This window comes from Phyllostomus discolor, chromosome 14, assembly GCF_004126475.2.
Source record: "Phyllostomus discolor isolate MPI-MPIP mPhyDis1 chromosome 14, mPhyDis1.pri.v3, whole genome shotgun sequence".
Classification (NCBI taxonomy): domain Eukaryota; kingdom Metazoa; phylum Chordata; class Mammalia; order Chiroptera; family Phyllostomidae; genus Phyllostomus; species Phyllostomus discolor.
The window spans coordinates 10,125,349-10,142,355 of record NC_040916.2 but is presented as its reverse complement, the minus strand read 5'-3'; positions in this window follow the sequence as shown (position 1 = coordinate 10,142,355).

Genomic DNA, 17,007 nt, shown 5'->3' with positions numbered 1-17,007 from the left:
TTGGTCCTCCTTCTTTGTTACTACAGAAGTGCTGTCTCAGAATAAATTTAACTCTGAAATGGAGTCAGGTGATGTGCAGCATGGCCAGGAGGTTGCCCAACAATGAGCTACTTGTGTTGGGCTCAGTCTGGTGGGGACAGCCCAAACATGTTTACAATAGGGAAAGAAGGTTTTTGTTTTATTTTAGAGCCACTGATCCTCAAGGGGGGAAGTGATAGAATCTTAAGAGATGAAAAGAACTTTAGAGGTCTGGTAACCCCCTTTTTCTTCACCCTCTAGAATACTACCATTTGTGAAGCTAGTCTTACAACTTCCGTCTCTCCTCACTTACACTCCGGTAGGTTTGTTGTTTATCTCTTTGCCCCCTCCTGAGTAAATGAGTATACATGTATAACCATTTCATTTCACCTGGTTTGCTCTAGCTTATCTGAATCTTTTGAGAACTTTTGGAATTCCAACTTTCTTACTCATGTTATGTGACTGAGCTGTAGGCATTTGCACGTGTGATCACCTGAATTTCTCTTTAAGGGCAGGAACATCACCTTAATTTATAGCCTTAGCATCGTGTACAATGCCTAGTGCATAGTGGATCCTCAGTTGTTTATTTAATGAATAAATTCTGCTGCTGGATGTAAAGAACATTTTCTAGAAGGAAAAATGTTTTTAATTCTGGAATTTCCCTGTCTTTTAAAATAAGTAGATTTTTATCTGTCTGGAAGAACTGTACTTTAATGTGTATGCAGTTTTCTAAAAGCAGTTTTGCTACATTTCTAAATTATATAAATATGATTTTGTAATGATTTATTTGGCTAAAAATTTTTATAGGTCTGGGTAATGAGAAGTCTAAAGTTTACATCTTAACTCTGCTTCTGATACACAGTATTCTTTACTAACTCATTCACTTCTTTTCTTTTTAAAAAATAATTTATTTTAAGCCCTGGCTGGCGTAGCTTGGTGGATTGAGTGCGGGCTGCGAACCAAAGTGTCGCAGGTTCGATTCCCAATCAGGGTACATGCCTGGGTTGCAGGCCATGACCCCCAGCAACTGCACATTGATGTTTCTCTCTCTCTTTCTCCCTCCCTTCCCTCTCTAAAAAATAAATAAATAAATAAACTTAAAAAAATATTTATTTTAGAATTACAGTTGACATTCAATATTATATTAGTTCCAGGTGTACAGTGTATTGGTTAGACATTTTTTTTAAAAAATTTTATTTATTTATTTTTAGAGAGGGAAGGGAGGAAGATAGAGAGAGAGAAACATCAATGTGTGGTTGCTGGGGTTCATGGCCTGCAATCCAAGCATCTACCCTGACTGGGAATCGAACCTGTGAGACATTTTTTTTAATCCCCACCTGAGGACATTTCTTTTTAATTGCTTTTAGAGAGAGGAAGAAAGAGTAAGGGAGAGGGAAACATCGATGTGAGAAAGAAGCATCGACTGGTTGCCTCCTGCACACCCCTAGACCGAGGATTGTACCAGCCAGACAGGGGTTTTAACTGAAACCTAAGTATGTGTCCTGACCAGAAATTGAACCCACAACTCCTTGGCTGTGGGGTGACACTCCAATTAACTGAGCCGCACTGGGCAGGGCTAGGCATTTATATAACCTATATAGTGAACCCCTAGTAAGTCCTGAACCCACCTGACACCATATAGTTAATAAAATATTATTGACTATTTCCTATGCTGTACTTTACATCCCCATGACTATTTTGTAACCACCAATTTCCCTTTCTTAATCCCTGCACCTTTTCCACCCAGCCTCCAACCCTCTTCCCATCTGACAGCCATCAGTTTGTTCTCTGTATCTATGAGTCTGTTTCTGCTTTGTTTATTTTGTTTTTTAGATTCCACATATAAGTGAAGTCATGTGGTATTTGTCTTTCTCTGACTTATTTCACTTATGATGATACCCTCTAGGTCCATCCATGCTGTCACAAATAGTAAGATTTCATTCTTTTTATGGCCAAGTAATATTCCATTGTGTATGTGTACCACATCTTCTTTATCCACTTACCCACTTTTTGATTGGAACGTTTAATCTATTTACATTTAAAGTAATTATTGATAAGCATGTAGTTATTGCCATCTTAGTCACTGTTTTCGGGTTTTGTAGTGCTTCTCTGTTCCTTTCTTATTCTCTTGGTCTCTTCTTTTGTATGTTGATGACTTTCTGTAGTGTTGTATTTAGATTTATTTCTCTTTATTTCTTGTATATCTCTTGTAGATTTTTTATTTGTGGTTACCATGTACTTCATGTATACCAAGCTATGTTTATAGCAGCCTTTATTTAAGTTGATGGTCACTTAAGATTGAACACATTCTAAAATCACTACTGTTTTTACTTACCTGGTTTGATAGGGGACTTAAGACTTGGAAAATTTTAGCTTAAGGTAATAAGTTGTAAGTCTAGCAAGGAATGTGTATGTTAAGCTTTTGTTTTAAAAACTACAGATAAGGCCCAACCTGGCTCCTAGGAAAAGCAGCTGACCTCCTGGGGCACTGGCTAGAGATTACAGCTTGGCAACTTGGAGGCATCCAGGCCTTTTGTGTGACCACCTCCTCTCCCCCTTGGGAACAGCTAACTACAGAAAACAGGATTACTGCAGTTTCTCTCACCTAATCCTCTCTGAATTTCAAAGCCCTCACCCACCTTGTTTGTCCTCCCCCACCTGCTTATAAAAGATGTGGCCAGGAAAGAGAAGGGAAGGTGGTTTGTTAGGGTGTGAACCTGCCATCTTCTCAGATCTCCAGCCATCTGAATAAAGTGCCCATAAAAGATTCCATCCCTGTCATTGCTTATTGGATTTGGTAGTGACAGGCAGCCCAAATACCAGTGTCTTTTCCGGTTACATTTTTACTTACCTGGTCCACATTTATATTTTTGTCATTTTGTTACTTCTTTTGTGTGTGTATGTATCCCTTAATTTACTGTTGTAATTACACATGATCTTTCTACTTTTGCCATTTGACCTTTGTACTGGCTTTAGTGTTGGTTGATTCACTGTTTTGATTGTGTTTGCCTATATTAGTGAGAAATTGTGGTGGGGGGTGCGATATTTTCTTATTCATATTTTTTATTGTTTTTATTCTTAAAGAAGTCCTCTTAACACTTCTTGTAATGTTGGTTTGGTTGTGATGAACTCCTTCAGCTTTTCTTGTCTGGGGTTTCAGTTCTTTTCTTTTCCTTCAGTGTTATAAATGATAAAATAGAATTCACAAATTAATTTTTTCCTATTTAAAAAGGTGTTTAAAGAACATATACATTAAAATCAGTGTATAGGGAACTCTAGGATCCAAATTATGAGGTAATCTGAAGATTTGGGGCTAAGATTAGATGTGTTAATTTCTGAAATGGAAACCAACATTACATTGATTTGTGGAAATTATCCTACAAAGCAATTTTAAAATGTTTCAGAAACATGCTGCTCATGAGATTAGAGGCTCCTAAAATATTTTCTTGGAGATTAGAGATAGTAATATAAAGATAATGTGCAGAATAATCTATAAATAATGATAAAAATGCAGTTGCTGGCACACGATAACTATTCATATAATTATTATTATTAAATGTATGGATTTGGGGAAAATCAAAGAGCTCCTCCAGACTGACCAAGGAGACGGCACCCTGAGAGTTCCCTTACTTAAACAGAAATATTCCTGGAGATAACAGGACAAAGAAACAGGTTCTCTGGAGAATCTCAATTTGTTAGAATATAAATAGGATTTTTAAAAAGTAGCTGTTACCTACTGTGCTGTGTTTAGCCCCCCTTTCCCTCTGGATACAGGGTCTCTTAGCCGCATCTCGATCTAATTCCATTACTTTTCGTTATCAGAATAATGCCATTGTATTTAGCATAGGCCAAATTTATGCCTCTTCAGGCTTGCAGGTATGAAGTACCTAAATGTCCAAAGCCTTTTCTACAAATTTATTTGCCAGTATCCCCTTTTTACTTTTTCCTAGTCTCAGAAGATAAGAGACTTCCTGTTCAAAACTAATTCTACCTTGTCCCTACCCTTCTTCTTTCTCCAGAATCTTGCTCCATCAGTTAGTTAACCGCTGGTCTGTGTTATTTGTTATTTAGTGAAGCTTAAAGGAAGTCCCTGTTTAGGAGTAGCCGCCTGCAGTACTAGAGAATGAAGGTAAACAGAAAGAAAATGGAGCTGAGAGATGAGAAATGAGGTGTGGGGGCAGGGCTGGGAGAAACAATAACAGCAAGCTTCTATTTTTCACCCTGAAGTCCCTGAAATTAACTGTTTCCTATAACTTTTTCTTTAATTCTTTGGGCTATCCCAGAATCCTCCAGTGATTTCTCTTCTTTTCTTAATCTATTTCAAGGTAGATTTCTGTCACTTGCAACTTTAGCAGCAAATTCTTACTAATATAATAGTATTTATAAATAGTACTAAACTCTGATTTTTATACTGGCACATATTCGATCTATTTATAACCCATCTCCTGGCAGTATTCCTGACTTAAATAGTAAATAAAATTAAATATTGGAAGCAAAGATAAGAATTTTTCTCCGTGACTCAATTCAACTTTATACTTTCTTATCCCACCCATTACTCTAATCCTGACCCACATGAACTGTTAGATAAATGTTAATTAAATAATATGTGGCCCAAAAGAAACATTAGTTCTCTGGGACAGGAATGTGAAGCCATACAGAGAAGGGGCATTTTCCGACTGCATGGGGTTTGGAATGGGCTGCTTTTCACAGCGCTGCCTCCTTGGAGTCAGTCATTTTAAATTGTAGAGTAGTTAGTTCCTCTTTATATTTCCTCTTTGGGCCTTCAGATGTAATAAAGGGTTCTTACCTTAGTTAAGCCAAAACCACTAAAATGATAGTTTTAAGTATTTTCCTTCAAGGAAAAGAAGAGTCCGTCCTATTATTATGGTTACATGACCACTTCTCCCTCCCTTTAAAGCCTTTATTCAGCAAATGTTATTGGAGAAACTACTAATTTGTACCCCAAGTCCTCTGCCTGGCAATGGGGTTACAAGGATTAATTAGACCTTGTCTGTAGTCAGGGAGTCTGACAAGTCCACGAGGCCATTAAATACAGCCTGGAAGGGCTGAGCCTCCATAGGTATCAAAACACTGAAGGGGGATTCTGTAAGACTGTCTGTAGGACCTGATTTCTGAATGGAAGCCCCAAGAACAAATGGTAGGTGGCCCAGATGAAGTAAATGGCCCAGATAGCCCAGAAGGGAGTCGTTGGCAGGAGAGGAATAGCATGAACAAAAGGGTGGAGCCTTAATCTTTGTATTAATTCCATTCCATCTTTTCTGTATTTTTAATGTCTCCCTTTCCATTTGGCTCCTTCTCTATGGCCTATAGACATCTTAATGTTTCTTACACTCAAAACAATGCAAAAAGTAATCCCTCCTTCAATATCATGCCCTCCTCAAACTACTAGTCCTGTCTTCTTTCTTCTCATTGTAATTGTGTTCCTTGAAAGAATAGGGGGTCTACCTCAAGTTCCTTACCTCCCATTTCATCTTTAACCTGAGGACCCAGGGGACTCTCATGAGAAAAAGAAGAATGTTACAAGTAGAAGAACCAATGATAGCTCTGGAGGGTGAAAGGTAATGGGAAAACAAGAATTCATAACACATGGGTTCAAGTTAAAGTTCTGGAAAATTTGAGGTTGAACAAAGAAGAAAGACTTTTGAGTAGCCTCCAGATGTGTTCCAGGCAACAGGGATAAAGAAGGGAGATTTTTATGAAGTTTTAAGTAACTATTTCTCCTTGGGGATTTTGATCAGAGGGTATAGCAAAGATTTGAATTTCCATTTTAATTACTTTAGGTTGCTGGATTCGTGACTTTTTTTAATGCTGGGACCGAATTGCAAGTCTTGAGTAGTATGTGGATTATATTTATTTTTTAAGCTACTAAATGCAATAGTGGTTTTAAAACACTCCAGTGTTTCATATACTATGATATTTTAAAGTACTGGAAGATCAGTATTTTTCATTGGAATAAAATCATTCCTCTAAAACTTTCTGAAATTTGAATCAGTGATATATTATGCTGCATTACAATTTCTAATCAAATTATGTTTTACTTGTGTAGATAAAATTCTTCTATGTCTCCATAATTAGTTTTAAGTATTTTACAGGAAGTATAAATGACAGTTGAAAAGGAAGGCTACTGTTGGTAGAATAATACTTCAGTTCCAGGAACTTCTGAACAAATAAAATAGCCAGTATTGAAATTAATTCCAGAAGCTTTGTGTATTTCAATCCCATCTTGAAAGTAAAGAAACCAAAGGAGAACTGGGAGTATTTCTGTTGAAAGAATAAGAACAACAGCTCACTATTAGTAAGAGATTGCAACCCATGGAAAAATAGTTATTAAAAATATATTCTTAAAGTTAGAGCCCTGGCTGGCGTAGCTCAGTGGATTGAGTGCGGGCTGCGAACCAAAGTGTCTCAGGTTCGATTTCCAGTCAGGGTACATGCCTGGGTTGCAGGCCATGACCCCCAGCAACTGCACATTGATGTTTCTCTCTCTCTCTTCCTCCCTCCCTTCCCTCTCTAAAAATAAATAAATAAAATCTTTTTAAAAAGTTAGTATGCAGGCAGCATGCATGTGAAAAAGAAGCAGCGATCATTGGTAGAGGGAGTAAAGAGAAAATATCCGGAGTTATCTAATAACCATGATGCCCTCTTCCAACTATTAGAGAATTAGAAAGAGCTTTTTCAGCAGCTGGAAAAATGTGCACAAAAATAAGTTCACTATCTAATGACCAATGGACACATTTAAAGAAACATCTTTCTAAAAAAAAAATCACATATTTCATTTTCTATTTGTCATGATTAGTTACATTTTCTTTATTTCATGTAGTATTTAGCTAAGTTTGTTTGTATTACTTTATTCATTTTACCTGCCAACAACTGATATGAGACTGATGATTTATATTTAATGTTTAAATTTTTATAATTTTCTATTTTATTTAATGTATAATTTTTAATTTAAAATGTGTAAAATATTTAGTCTCACATTTTTATTTTATGAATTAAAAAGCTTCAAGAAAGAAAATACTAGTGTTTTTGTTATTATTTGAATCAAATACCCCAATTCTGGTAATACCCATATTCTCTGGTATTACAATGCTTTTGTTTTTAAAAGATGTCATTCTCTCATAAAATTTTCTCTGATTCTGTCCCAGAGAAACATCGGTTTACTCTCCTGAAAAGATTGTGCAGACCCAGTGATAAACAGTACTTCACTGAAATTGTTTATCTGTCACCTTCTATTGCATCACAGAGTCTTTGAATATTTATGAAATTGGAAGTAATTTTATTAATTACAATGGGGAATACTCCTTTTAGCCTTGTTGAATGTTTGGTTAATACAAAGAAGGACTTGAGAGCTGGACTAACTCTGGGTATAAGTGGAGCTGTGGTTCTTGAACCTAAATCATTCCCAAAAGCTGTTTGAGAAGCATTTTGTTCGAAAACTGAATCATTTTTTTACAATGAGAAATACTGTATCATTGTGAAAGAGTTGTCTGGTTGAGAATCAAAGTTTTGTTCAACAGCTGAGACATTTTTTCCGTGAATGACTTGGTGGAGAACCGAATTGTTCAAGATGAGAAGCATTCGAGAACTAAGGTTTGACTGTGCAACAAAATTAAGTTGTGGACGTTTCTAGAGACAGATGGTGCTTCACCACGGCAGCCAGCTCTGTCTTATTTTTCTCTAACTTAAACCATGTCTAAAATTGAGGATCATCTCAATACTGTGCTATGTAATAAAAAGTTATAGTCTCTGTACCATAATAATACCGTAATTTTGAACTTGTATAATTTCATACATTTTAATACAATACTTACAAAAATCATTAAATGAAAATATGTTTAAATTTCATTTAAAATGGAAAAACCCATTTTTATTACTTTCTTATTATCTCGCCTGTTTGGGGAACAGCTTAGTCATGATCAAAATGAGATAATGTATATAGAAGCAATGTGTAAATTATAAAATGTTATATAACAAGGAAGCTGTCTAAGAGCTATAGTTAAAGACAAGACATTTTCTCTTCTCTTCCCTAAAACTGTTAAATAATCCCAAATCTGTTAACTTTTCTTAATAGGTTTTCACTGCCAACCACACAAATATTTTTTGAAATCCCATTGAATTGAGGCAGAAATATAGTCCCAAATTGGTCCTTTTGCTCCAACATGTCCTCCTACAAGACAGGACAGACTTGTTAGGCCTGCCATAGGCCTGACTTTAATTTCTAGTTTTTAGAGAGGTGGGAGTATTCTGTGCTTATTTGCATTCTTCTCATTGTAGTATTAGGCCCAAACATGCAACATTTCTTTGTAGCTTTTCTTTGAAAGCATCAAAGAACGTCACTTCAAAATTTATTTTAAATAAGAGAAAAGACTTAGTTTCTCTCTCTCACAACCAAGAAAAATATGGCAAGTTTTAAGGTTGGTGACAGTGAAGTTGGCTACGAAGATGTCAGAGAAAACAGCACTCCTGGCAGAGGAAACAGCCTGTGCAAAGGCCCTGAGGTGACAGCAAGCGAGGCATCTGCAAGGGCAAGCAAGGCAGCCAGGATGGCTGCAGTGCAGTGAGGGACAGAGTAGGGGAGGAGGTTAGGGAACAGCGTGGGGTGGTGGTGGCGGTGGTGGAACAAAATTCTGTAGAGACTTGGGTTTTTTACTCAGTGAAATGGGAAAGCATTGGAAGGTTTTGAGCACAGCGACATAATCTGGTTTGTTTTAAAGGGGACCTTTAAACATAGTGGCTTCTATGTCTAAAACACATGAGGCCTAAAAGAAGCTATTGCAGTGATCCAAGAAAAAGTTGGTGGCCCAGAACAAGATGGCAGCACTGTAGGTGGTGAGAAGCAGTCGGATGCTGAGTATGTTTTGAAGATAGAGACAATGTGAGAGGCTGATGGGTTCGTTGTGGGACATGCGAAAGGAAGCAAAATCAAAAGTGACCCCTGAGTATTTAGACAGAGCAAGTGGGAACATGAAGATGATATCAACTGCGATGGGGAGGCCAGGTCTAGAGAAGGTCTGAGGAAGTTTTGGTCTTACTGAGTTTGAGATATCTACTAGACATTCACATTGAGATATGGGGTAGGCAGTTGTATATACAAGTCTGGAGAGAGGGCCAGCCTGGATATATAAATTTGGGAGAAGGTTATATTGTGCATGTACTTTGCACAGTCCAGTGCAAAATGAAAATAAGGGTCCTTATTAAAAATTATCAAGAATTTCAAGATTGTGACAGAGCATTAAATCAAATGTGAGGTCCTTTTGAAGGTGGGGACGTATGTGAATGCACAGGTCACACACCCATGACAATGGCCTTGTTTGGGAGTCATTGGCAAATGCATGATATTTAAAGCTACATGATTGGACAAGATCATCAAAGGAGAGAATGTAGATGGAGAAGAGGACCAAATACTGACCCCTGGGGCACTCTGATATGAAGAACTTGAGAAGAAAAGGAGCCATTAACAGAGACTGGGAGGTGGGAGGAACCAAGAGCGTGGTGACCTGGAAGCCGGGAGAGAACGTGCCGTAGAGTGATCGGCTGCATCACATGCTGCTGGGCAGCTAAACGAGGTGAGGACAGAGAATTGTTCAGTAGCTTTAGCAGTTTATAAACTTTAATCGACAGTGGATTTTAATTTTTTTTCATAAGAGGCTCTGAAAACTACTGAGGGAGTATCACATACCACAAAATTATAATCATTGCAGATGATTTCTTGATATTACATGGCAACAAAGACATTGGGTCATATTTCCCATTTGTATAAACTTCCCTAAATATAGCACATTTCTGTAATCTCTTTTATGTAAGTACATTTATATTAAAATCTTGGTATATTTATTTTTTATTTGAATTGCTATTCTTTTTATTAAAATGGTTTAGTAAGAATGCCATTTATTGTGTTTAGAGTGCTTTTTATGTTTTATGATAAGCATGACAGAAACGGGAGAGGAACAGCTACAGTTTTGTCCTTAGAAATAATGATTTGTAGAATTTGTGATTTTCTCTCCCCTTTTCTTCTTCCCCTCTCTCTAAAATCAATGAACGTATCCTCCAGGGAGGATTAAAAAAAAGTCTAAAAGTTGTTTTCCACTTCAGGTACACTTGTAAAGACCAAAGAACCTTTTAACTCTTGTGTTGTTTTTACCTTCATTAAGTTGTTTTAATGCCGCTGATGTCTCATTTTGCACTCAGCAGTTCAGCAAAAACGCTGCTCAAATGCTCAAGAGAGGTGGGCTTTGCATCTGAAGAAAAGTCATTCTCCCGTTGGTACTTGCCTGGCTCTTCTCTCCTCCAGCATCTGTGCATTGAGCCCTATCTCCCATCTGGTGCCCTTCAGCTTCCCAACCATGGATAGCATCTCTCCTGTGGGTTCATTCATCTCAGTGGGTCCGGTCAATGAGAGAATGGTCAGCTTGGAGGATAAGATTCTAGTCTGCTTTGTACTCTAGTTTGCAGTACTTTGTACCGCTGGCTTTGGGCGGTCACATCTGTGTGGCTCATGGCCACGCCCGCTCCAGGGTCTCAGTGATCAGGCTCCCCTAACCCTCACACTAGGATTGCCCACCACTCAGCGTTCCCGCAAGACCAGAACCAAAATCTTGGTATATTCAAGGCATAGAAGATAGCATTGTAAATGGGGTCATAAAAGGATTTTTTGAAGTTCTCCCAAATTTTCTTTGGAGAGTAACTTTTGGCCGATATCAAGTATCTATGAGGCCCTGATAATTTGTCTTAACATAATATTTTATTTAAAAAGTGTAGGATCCTTACAAAGAGAAATTGCTTTTGAAATACTAAATATCCTCCCTTTCTTAGTTTCTGTTGCATTTGTTGTATTATCTGAAGGCACGTTGGTAACAGGCTGACATAGAAGGGCTTTGAAGCAAAAAGAGTTGTCTTCCTAACCTTGAACTTCAGATAATTTGAAGTATCAAATATGCAGGTATTCAGGGGGTTGTTCAAGAACAAAGCTTCACCTGTTGCCTTGTCTTCTTCATTTTAATGCACTATACACTAAGAAGAAGAAAAAAAGGCTTAACCAGCTTCTGACTTTTCATTAAAATTCTTTTGCATAGTTCTCACAAAAGCATTTTATAACCCAGACAGTTAAGTAAGGTTTTTGTTGTTGCTACGTTTTAGAAGAATGAGCCAGGCTTTGAAAAGCATTCTTCTAGAAAGTTTTGCTAACTGCTTCCAGGTTTGGATACATTTCTGTGGCTATCACAGTGGGGAGCATTAGAGAGAAGGTAAGTTTTCACCTAGAAAATAATTCTATTTTTGTACTGAAAATTGAATTTGCCTTTATAGACTGACTACATTTACATTTCAACTAGCAGCAGAAATTCTGCAAAGGACCTCTACCACATTTAGACACAAGTTATCTATAGTCTAGCACCTTCAGCGACCTCTTTCCAATTATCCTGGATTTGCAGAGAAATTCTTTTCACGTGGGCATTTTAAGCACCACGAGGAATGCATGACTAACTTTTGGAGACAAGCAGCCTAGAATACAAGAACTATAGGTTATATGTGTAAAACATATTTTTCTGAAGAGCACGACTGTGGTCACTGGGATGAACAGGAACGGTAAACAGATACAGGAGGTGCTGGGAGTGACAGGGGCTCACGCTGTGTGAGAGGTGCCCGTGGCCCAGGATGCTAGATACTGGCCTGGAGCTGCCATCCCCGAGGGTGAGCCAGGTGTCTTGTCTGTCTTCCTCCAAGAGACTGTCAGGATCGAATTCACATTGCTGCTCATCCCTATTTTCATTTGTCAATGCTTAACTTTCTTGTTCTTGACCTAGTCTTGAACTTTCTGCCGCTCCACAAATCATTTCACTGCATCTTAATGAAATGTTAGCCCACAGATTAAGCAAATTTTCCCTTTGTTTCAAGCTCTGACTGGGAACTCACCTCCAAGTCCTGCCTTAACTGAAACCTGGCTCTCTCCTGGAGCCCCCCTCCTCGGTGAGCACTTCCAGTGGTGGTGGCTATTCCTATGCCCGAATGTAGAGAAAGACATTTTGTCAGCTCATAAATCGGACTGCCTGCCTCCACCTAGGTTTCAAAGGTCATTCATTTGTGTTCCGATTCTCACACCACGACCCTGCTCAGTGCTGTCTTTGAGGCTCGGCCAGCCTGCCAGAGGGCGTGTTCTCTTCTTTTCATCTTGGTGGCTGAAAGACATGAAGTTCTTAATGAGTATGCTAATTGACAAAGTTTACAGTAAGTTTAAGAGGTAAGTTTAATTCCCAGCCAGGGTACATTCCTGGGTTGCAGGCCATAACCCCCAGCAACCACACATTGATGTTTCTCTCTCTCTCTCTCTCTCTCTCTCTCTCTCTCTCTCCCTCCCTCCCTTCTCTCTCTAAAAATAAATAAATAAAAACTTTAAAAAAAAGAGGTAAGTTTAAGAGCAAAGGTTCATATTTTGGTTTCCATATCACCTTTTATCTTTGGCAACATAAAAACTTTATGTTAGACTTTCTGAGCATGTAGAAGAAAGCAACCAATGTAAAAATTTTGTGTCATAACTACATTACAGATTGTGTTTCTTTTTATATTATTTACATGGAGTTGTTTAATTATTTTCTGAAGTACTATTCAGTGAGGCCAGATACGTTTATTGGTGGATTTAGGCTGTCTTTTTCAAGTTCTGTTCCACCAGTCAGACTTTTGAGGCCTCTTGAGCTGGCACACTGCCGTGTTTATGTGAGAGTTACTTAAAGAAGCAGCCAAGTCCTTGGAGGGACTCTGATCAATGCTTTCTCTGAAATCTTGTACAAGTATTCTACTTCCTTATGTATCATCATTTCTAATATTGTTGAAAGTTTTCTTGAATGGAGGCTGCCCCTTCTCACATCCCCACAGGGAAGAGCTGGGGGGCGGTCGACATTCTGCGAGTGCCATCTTCTAGACCATTGCCTCTCCATCCTTCTGTAATAATCCTCCTTTCTCTGGAGTTCACACTGTTTGACTCCCCTCCTTGCTGACATCGGCACACCTTGAAGTTACTCCCCTCATTCATTGAAGACATTGAGTCCTGTCTCATAATCTTCTTTCCCCAACACTTGCCACCATCCTAGATGCTTCGTCCAACATCAGTCTCAAAGTTCTTTGACAGCTGTGACCCCATTAGCCCATCTCTACCCTTTATTTTAGCAAATTACTTGGCATTTGAAATGACCCCACATTTATCACAGTTGTGGGGGGAAGGAAAGGGGGCCCCAATTAACCATGTTAGTATTTATGCTATTGTGTCACATCTCCTTATCTGGAATCTAAGCTGGCCCGCATGGAGCAGATACTATATCAGTTCGAGTCCTAAAGCTTAAGTAGTTCTGAAAGTTTCTGCTTTTGCAACCTTGGAGAAGCCATGCCATGCTCTGAAGTAGCTCAAACTGCCAGTGCAGCTTCACTGCTAGTACCAGCTCAACATCAGCTCTGCTTATGAAATTGAGGTAATGAAATATGTACGGGAGAGAGGTATGAAGTACATTGGTCTCCTTTTGGACAAGGTCTCCTTCCAGACCCATCCACCAACCTCTGGGAAGAGGAAGGGAAAGATGGCTACAGATTAAGCTCCATAAAAACTCTTCAAAAAGAGTTGATGAGCTTCTGGAGTATAAACAGGCGGAGATGAGGGAGGAGAAGAGTGTTGTGCCAAGAGAGCATGGAAGAAGCTCTGTGCGCTTTCCTAATATATTTTGCCCTATGTATCTCTTCTATCTGGCTATTCCTGAGATATGTCCTGTTACAATAAATTGGTAATTGTCAACAAAGCCATGAACCTAATGTCAATAGAAGATTCCAGGAGCTCCATTATAAGGCACAGCTGGTAGAAACACAGTGCAGGATGCTTGGCAGCTCAGCCTGCTGTGATTCTGCAACATGCAGTATGCATGAGAGGCCTCTGTAAACAGTGGCCGCTAGACTCTGGTTATGAATTGGGGCCAGTTAACCATGAGGAGTCCTTCTTGGCAGATGTATTCCTTCCTGGGATCCACAAAATCTAGGAAGTGGAATGTTTCTCTGAGATCTGTGAGCTGCCCTAGTAAAATAAACCCAAAGAGGGTGTTATGGGAACCTTTGATCTAGAGCCAGTTGGTCAGAAGTGTAGGTGACAACCTGGACTTTCAGTTGGTATCTGACAAGGGGTCAGTCTTGTGGGACTGAGTCCTTAACCTGTGGAATCGGATGCTGTCCCCTGGTAGATAGTGTCAGAACTGAATTAAATTTGTAGGACATCTGGTCAGTATCTGCTAAGAATTGGAGAATTGATTTGGGTTATACAAAACAACAACAACAACAACATTTCTACTAGTAATAGAGATGCAATGGGGGTGGGGAATGAAGGTTTTCCAAACCTTTCTATGTACTCCAATTCTGATTATGGGTCCCAGTCTTTCTTGATCAGTGCCCTTTCTTGCACACCAGCCAGATAGTAAGGCAAGAGGCTTAATGACCCTGTAATTCAGTACATTTGGGGGTCAAACTTTGCATTTGTTTTCCAGCTATTTCAATCCTGTGGTTTCAGGAAAGTAGATATGTTGGCAACATTCTAGAAAGTCCATGGGTTCCAACTGTGACTTAAGTCAAAAATTTAGGACTTGGAGCAGTCATGGTCTCACTTTAAGCTTTCCAGGGCTATCAGAAAAGCTACTGCATGCCATAGTCCTGGAATTCCTCATAACCTTCATAGTTGTCTCTGGTAATGGCCATTGTGGTGGCCAGCAGTATCCATCTCTGCTGCGGATATTCATCAAAAACACTAGAAAAACATACACAGAGACAACCAGGTCCTGTGGGGAAATAGGGACAGAATGGCCACTCTCTCTAGTGGGGAACGCCCCGTATCCATTCCCAAGCAGATTTTTATTGAGAATACAGACTTAGTTTGTGGATTCACAGTCTGGGAGAAAAGATCAAAAGAAGTAGGTGACTTACAAAGGTGCAGACAGAACCCCTGCTGTGATTCTGGGCAGAGCTTGGAGTTTTAACATATGGCTCAAAGGGCTAGTTTTGGTTTCCTGTCTGTGCCTTCATATTCTAATTTAATAACATCCTCCAGCAAACAGATCTCACAGGATCTTGCATATTTTATGTCCCAGGCCTGATTACCCCGGGTGTCCGCTGTTTCTGGTCTGGGTTGCACCACCCCTGTTATTTCCGCAAGCCTGAGTCAACAGAGGAGACAAAGGCAGCCAGGAGACTTGGATTTCTCACATCTAAGAACAAAGACTGTCAGGATCGAATTCAGGCTTTGACAAAGCCAAGAAGGCAGGGGTTGATGTCCATCACCCCTTCATTCCCACAGCCCCAGATCTCTTCCCAGAGGCCTCCTCGTGATCATGCCTGTCTTAGGCGATTCCCTCCGTGGGAAATCTTACCCGTCATTGGCTAACTGATCAAGCTCAGGAGGTCAGGCACAGAACAGGCAGCGTTCATGCCAGGGAAATAAGTTTTGTCTCCTTAGTGGTTCCTGGTCTGGAGGTCTGTCACTCAGCCTAAGTTACGGGGCATTAAAGCTTCCTGAGACCAGGCAGGGCGGTCCCCAACAGGCCATTTAGTTGTCAATGCTTTCAACCAGTGCCTTATTCCAGACCAGTCACAAGTGGCAATGTAATTAATGCTTTGGAGACTCTGTGCCATGGACTACTGGGTCATGCCACTTAACACTAATTGGATTTTCTGTACCTTCAGCTCCATCAGACCATATAACTATGCAAATATCCATTCCCTCTGCATTTCTCTCAGGGTCTGTTATCTACAACCACATCTTTCCAATATCTGTCTCATTGTCCTCAACTGTGAATTTCAGAAACTGGCAGGTCTAAGAAGAAAAAGAATATACTGAAAATATGTCAGGTGGTTTACAACATCTCCAGGAATGCTAGGGAACCAGGCTAAAAAGACTGAAGCAAGGCATCCCAGGCAGCTGTATCCAGGACCACCTCTGCCATCACTGACCACTGGGTACTTCAGCTCTGTCACCCCTGAGCTTCCATCTTGTGGTCCACGATGGCTCCTCCACCTCCTCTTGTCACATATGCGTTTAGATCAGCAGAAGAATCTGGAAGTAGAAGTGGAAGACTTCCCCCTTTCCTTTAGGGCAAGATCTGGAAATGGAGCACATTGCTTCCAATCATATTGATTTATCAGAATGTCATGTGGTCACACCCAACTATCAAAAAGGCTGGGATAAGCGATTTCTTCTGGGAAGCCATGTGTCCAGCTAAAATTTTGAAGTGTTATTACTCTAGAAAGAAGGGGAGAATGGAGAGCTAGGAACAATTTTCTCGACCACAGTTATCTTTCGTGGAAACCAAATTATTCAAGAAAATATTATAGCCAAATGAATTTTGAATCAGAATAAAATCTCAACATGGAGAAGACACAAAATATAGGAAATAAAATTTTTGGTATTAACAGAGAATGCAAACACTTCTGCTTATATAAATTTAAAAGAAACTATTAGAGAATTCTTTGTGGAATTTATTGCCAGAAGGAATAACGAGAACAATGAAAACTGGCAATTCAGCAACACGAAGGAAAGAGGCAGGGAGGAAAATAGTAAGATATCGAGGGATATCACAGGAGAACCACCTTCTTCCTCCTTGCATATTTGTCAGGGTCCAACACATATTGACTTATTTGAGATTACCATATTTTGCTGTGTATAATATACGCCCACATTTTTGGCCCAAACTTTCAGGAAAAGAAATCTTTCATTTTAATTTCGTAATTCGATTATTTATTTATATTTAGATACTTGTTTTTTGTATTATAAAGGAATTTTAGCATTTCTTTTTGAACATATTATGGTACCAGAAATTTTATGTTACGAATACTTACAAAACACAAGAACAGATACAAGGTATTTCAGGTACTCCCCATGTATAATGCGCGTTCTTATTTTTGCCTCAAAAATTTGGGCGTAACAGTTTACGTTATACATAGCAAAATATGATA